This window comes from Hyperolius riggenbachi, chromosome 8 (assembly GCF_040937935.1).
Source record: "Hyperolius riggenbachi isolate aHypRig1 chromosome 8, aHypRig1.pri, whole genome shotgun sequence".
In the NCBI taxonomy this organism is placed as follows: Eukaryota; Metazoa; Chordata; class Amphibia; order Anura; family Hyperoliidae; genus Hyperolius; species Hyperolius riggenbachi.
This window is the reverse complement of record NC_090653.1, coordinates 106181682-106187232: the sequence shown is the minus strand read 5'-3', so window position 1 is coordinate 106187232 and position 5551 is coordinate 106181682.

Below are 5551 nucleotides of genomic sequence, written 5' to 3'. Positions count from 1 at the left end.
TTACTAAAAATAGACTCCTGTCTAAAGAAATAGGCCTGAAAGGGTTATTAGGACTTAGGTTTACGTTCCAACTCAGGGTTTATGCTTCTATAGTGGCAAACTGAGCAATTGCCACTAAACCCGGTGTAAACTGCCAGCCGCCTCCCCCTGTCTCACCCCAACTCATTTGTGGTCAGTGCGGCCCCTGCAAAGTTTTTGGCGGTGTAGCGACTCACCTGTCCCAGTTTATGTGCCCCTCTGTTAGTCCATGGCTCCATTCATTTCCATTTGCATCCCTTCTGGCCGCATCTTCTCACAGAGGTAAGGTGCCCCTGTGAGAATGAAGACAGAAATGCTCGGAACCATAAACTAATGAAGAAGTGCGCCGGCCTGACAGGTTAGTCGCTACTCTGCTAAAAACTGTGTGGGGCCACAGGGACGACAAAACAGTTGGGAGACAGAAGCAGGGGGGGATTGGGGGCTTCAGCTGGATCAGGGTCCCTGGGGGTTGTTGAGGGAATTTGGCCCAAACAAAAGGGCCTCTAATGTCTTCCATGGGGGGAGGGGGGGAGGCTGTGAGGGGGCCCCCAGATTATTTTTTCCCAGGGACCCCATTGTGACTAGAACCTGCCCTGCTCTACCTGAAACCATATAACAGTTGCACTGACTGAGCACTCATTGTAAGGCATTTGTTCTTTAATGTAGGAATTGCAGAAAATATGGCCAAGTGAGCAGAGAACACACAGTTATGTGTAAATTTGTGTGACAGCCACGCTAATTGTCAGCAGTGGAATGGTATTTTTCCTCACTAGGAACTGTGTTGAATATGTCATTATCATGTAACATGACTGCTTGCAGAGCTTGTTTTACTGTGGATTAGCGGGGAGCGCGCAGGGTGGATTGTGATTCTGACACAGGTGCTATTATGGTTGGCAAAAATCTAGGGATGAAAGCAGGCAGAATAATTGTACAGGCAAAATTTAAAAAAAAATTAGAAGGTTTTTATTGTATGAAATTCCACTAAAACATAGGTATTTGATTTGGCTTGATAACTGATTTTACAATTCATTATCCCATAAGTTTATTTTCACTTCAGGTTTTCTTTAAATTCTGGTATCACCATGCCCGCAGCAAAAATGCTGAGACCTTTTATAAAGAAGGTTATAGATGCCTGCACCTGAGAAGGTATTTAACAGCACTGCCAATCAACTGGATATCAGTCATTCCACTGCTCTGGAATTCATCTATAATTAGAGAAGATTTCAAACAAAGGTGAACTTTTTTAGGCCCTAACTGTCCCAGCCAAAGCTGGTAATTTGGACACTGCACAGACCTCATTGTTAATTGCGGCTATAGCAGCCCCCAGTTAGTAATTTGGGGTCCGGAGCTGGAGTTCGGTTATTATATAGCTGAACTCAGGCTAGCGGTGGGGGGAATGCATGGTGAGTTAAACCAGAGTTCAGCTATTGTAAAGCCGAACTCTGGCTACGATAGGCTATGAATGGCATTGAAGTGGAATTTAGGTACTTATAGAAAACAAAGGGAGATTGAGAGCCCACAATAGTGTAGTATGTTAGAAACAATATAAGTAAGACCAAATATATGTGAAATTATAGTCACAATAATAGGTTACCACCAACCCAACCACTGTAAAGGCAAGTGGGAGGTTAGACCCGACCCCATTTAGATTAAGAAGTCGCTCTCTTTAGTTAGAAAAATAGGGGGTAACACCTCTCCACCAAGGGTGGACAAGTATGCAAATAATAGAACAGGCGCCCAAATAAGGATAAAATACACTAAAAACGGTTTAAAAATGGGAGATAGTGGTGGACTCCCCATTGAAGACCTCAAACAACATTGCAATGCATTTTGCAGATAACTACCCACTTCTTCAGGCCGTATACAGGAGTACTAAAATGGACACATGATAAATCTACACTAATATGCAATAATAAAAATAATACTACTAATAATAATGTACATGGTCAAACGCTGCTGTTTGTAGTATTTGATAAAGTTTTGTTTACCTAAATCAGACAAATCAAGACTTCAATGAGGAGGTAAGTCCACCACTACCTCCCATTTTTAAACTGTTTTTAGGTGTACGTCAAATAAAGGTGCCTGGAAATTTGGGCACCCAGTAAGGCGAATAGTAAATTATCGGTATTAAATACAGATATTTTACTGTAAAAGTGTAACATATTTACTAGGGCCACACATAACCCTACTCCTCCTGCACCACTCTGCCTCCCCAATGGAACAGAACATGTCACCAGCTGGCAATGTTGCCTGAGGGACTGGGTACTGATGTACGCTGGGCATAACATTCCTCCTATGTGTGTTTGAGGCTTTAGAACTGCAGAACTTGATCACATGACCTCCAAGCAGCTCTCATCACTGTCGATTTCAAAGGGCATGAGTCTTCCATTAGAACCATTAGAAAGAATCTGCACAAATTTGATCTACATTGAAGATGTGCCAGGAGGAGAGCTTTGCTGTCCAGAAAGAGCTAAAGACCTTTTAAGTTTGCCGGCCTGAGAAGCTAATCTTCTTAAGAGATGGCCAAAGAGGTGCTTTTTTTTTTTTTTTTTTTTAAATATGTAAATAATATTGTATGCAGCTTGCGGTGGTCCAGTTACATGCACTTCCTGCTGATTTGGACTGGCCCATTTCTAAATTTCACACGACTTGGATTAAATTTGCATGTAGGCCAGAAAAATAAGCAGTAATTCTTAGTTCTTCAGTAATGCATAGATTTTACTATGAATTCTTTATATCAGAGTATTGGGTCAGGTTTCTAGGATGTTTCCTCCACTCGGTTTGGTCCTCCTGGGCCTGTGGATTTGAGGGAGGACAGGAGCCTGATGGTGCAGTATCGTTAGTATAGGACAAATTTGGGTTGCACGATGCAACCACCTTATGCGCATGCGGGGAACAACCGTCTCTGCTCGGTACCCTGTGAAACGCGGTGTCTACACTTATATACCAATAAAGAACCTGTTTTTAATATAAACTTCTAGATAGAGGTAAGCCACCTCTTTTGTATATTTTACATATATAAGACCAACCAAAGCCATTACAACAACTCTAGGGCGCCTCCCTGACACCATATCCCAGTTATATCAGAGTATGCTTAAGAATAAATGCGAGACCATCTGTCAGAAGACTATAACACTCTACCTAAATTGAACCCTGCAGCATAGCAAATGTTCTAATAAGTCCATCAAAGAATTCCTGAAAAATTGAAACGGAGAGTTCTGGAGTCGCCAAGTCAAAGCTTGGATGTAAATCTTATTAAGATGCAGTGGGGTGATTTGAAATTAGCTGTGCATGCAACAAACCCCACAAACGTCATATTTGGATATGTTTTTCTAACCTGCCATAGCATTTCCTCACAGCACACCTGAACTGAAACAAAATATAAGAGGCGGCCATTCCTGGGACTTCTTTAGTGTCTCCATATTCTGTTGGGCCCCTTAGCTTTGCCAGTCTCCCCTCCATGATGGAGTTACGCTCCCCCACCCAATTCACCACTGAAAGGCCCTTGCTCTGTTCACTCCACATATCCTCTTCATGTGCATGTTCCCCTATGGCTGTGTGCAGGAGCCTGGCATGCAAGGTTGCTTATGTCTCTGAAACGCACATGCCCAACACATACAAGCATGCACTCTTACTCTGACTGGGTTCAGTTGAAGCTGTGAACAGGGGACATAACTCTAACACAGAGGGGAGGTCGGTGGAGCTGAGAGACCACACAATTTATGGGGACACGGTGTAAGACCAAGGAATGGCCACCTTAGTTCAATTTACCTTTAATATATTGGTAAGGTGACAGCTAAGACATTATTATTGTGAATCCCAGAGTTCTGCCTGAGGTATACAAATTAGAATTTTAGAAATATTAAAAAAAAAATGGCATTGGCTTCTGATTAAGGTACAAAACAATGCCTTTTTGCGTATTTTAAAAGCCAGAGATGTTTCTGAAATAAAGAAAAATGACCCAGTGTAGCAGAAATGTTATAAATCTGTATGCTAGGTAGAAAAACTAGTTATGTGTACAAAAATACCCAATATGCCTTGAAATATGAAACCTCAGCCTTAACTTCCATCCAAGTCCACAACATGACAATTAGTCATTCCAGTGAGACAGTTAAGTCACATATACACCAAGGCTTGCCTATGTTCAGAAACCTAGAGTTGAGACCTGCTGCACACATCTGTTTTGCAACCTGTGGCTCTGCAATAAGTAATGCAGAAGTTGGGACTACGCGGGGCCCTGGACCAGAGGGACCCACCACGGACCCTCCTTTATTTAACCTATGCCTTTAATTGGTGCTGTGCTGGTAATGATCACCTCTATTTGTGCTTTGAAAAGTGGTAATCATTAACAAACTGCTTTCCTCCCCTGCTCCTTGGCAGGTTCTGGTGCTTTATGTCATTTGTTATGTATAGATTGCTTGAGGGGGCCCTATGTAATACTTGAACTGGGGAGCATAGCTCCTTACCTATGCCACTGTCGTGTACTCAAAACACACCCGGTAAGAGAGTAAAACACACCAGGTCCTAATATCTGTGAAGATAAGCCTTAGTGCCAGTTAAAGTGGACCTGAACTCTTGCGTAGGACATAAAGAAATGCACCCTGTGTGTATTTACAGAGTTTAGCCTGTCTAATTCCCCCTCATATGTGACTAAGTAAAACTGTAACATTATCCCTAAGCTGTGTCTTGGCAGAGCAGCTAATTTGTAAACACAGGATGTTAACCCTATGTCTGCTTCCATGAAAGCAGGATGTAAACTCACTGCAGATTTGTTGCAGGATTTGTAACAAAGAAATGTTTTTCTTCAAATGTTATTATGCTGTTGCTTATCTTTTAGAGCGGAGAGGAAGTTCAGGTCTTAATGTTATATGAACCTTTTACCATGGATATTTAGCTTTGCTGAATACCTTTAACCATATAGACATTATAAAGAGCTTGAAAATCATTTTGATGAGAAGATTGAAAGTCTCTCTGTGCACCACCATGTTTCTCAGAAGTTTTGGAATAATTTGACCTATTTCTTGAGCTGTTTTTTCTTGCTTTAGACAGTGAGCATTAGAGGAATAAGTGGTTTGCCTGATCAGAAGGTGACATTGGAGCACCAAGGATGCCTGTGATTCTTGACATATTACAACCAGGGGCATAACTAGTGGGGAGGGGGGGGGGGGGGAGCAGCCCCTGCAACTGCAGAGGGGCCAAGAGGTGTGGTAGGGCCGCAACTACTAACCTTCCCTTCCTCTGATACATCAGATCAGGTGTGTTTGTGGCTACACACGTTATGGGTGTGAAGATCCTGATGGCCAAACTAGTTTTATGAGCCTTGCATGATGGGCCCTTATGTTGTGAGGGTCACCAAGGGGAGGCGAGGGAAGCGTTGTGGACATTAAGGGGGGCTCCTTAAAGATTTGCTGGGGGGACCCACGATTTGTAGTTACGCCCCTGATTACAGCCACTGGATTTCCTGCTCCTGTATCTCTGGGGACATCATAATCAAACACTCCTTTGACAATACTTTAAACCTTGTTTCCTATGG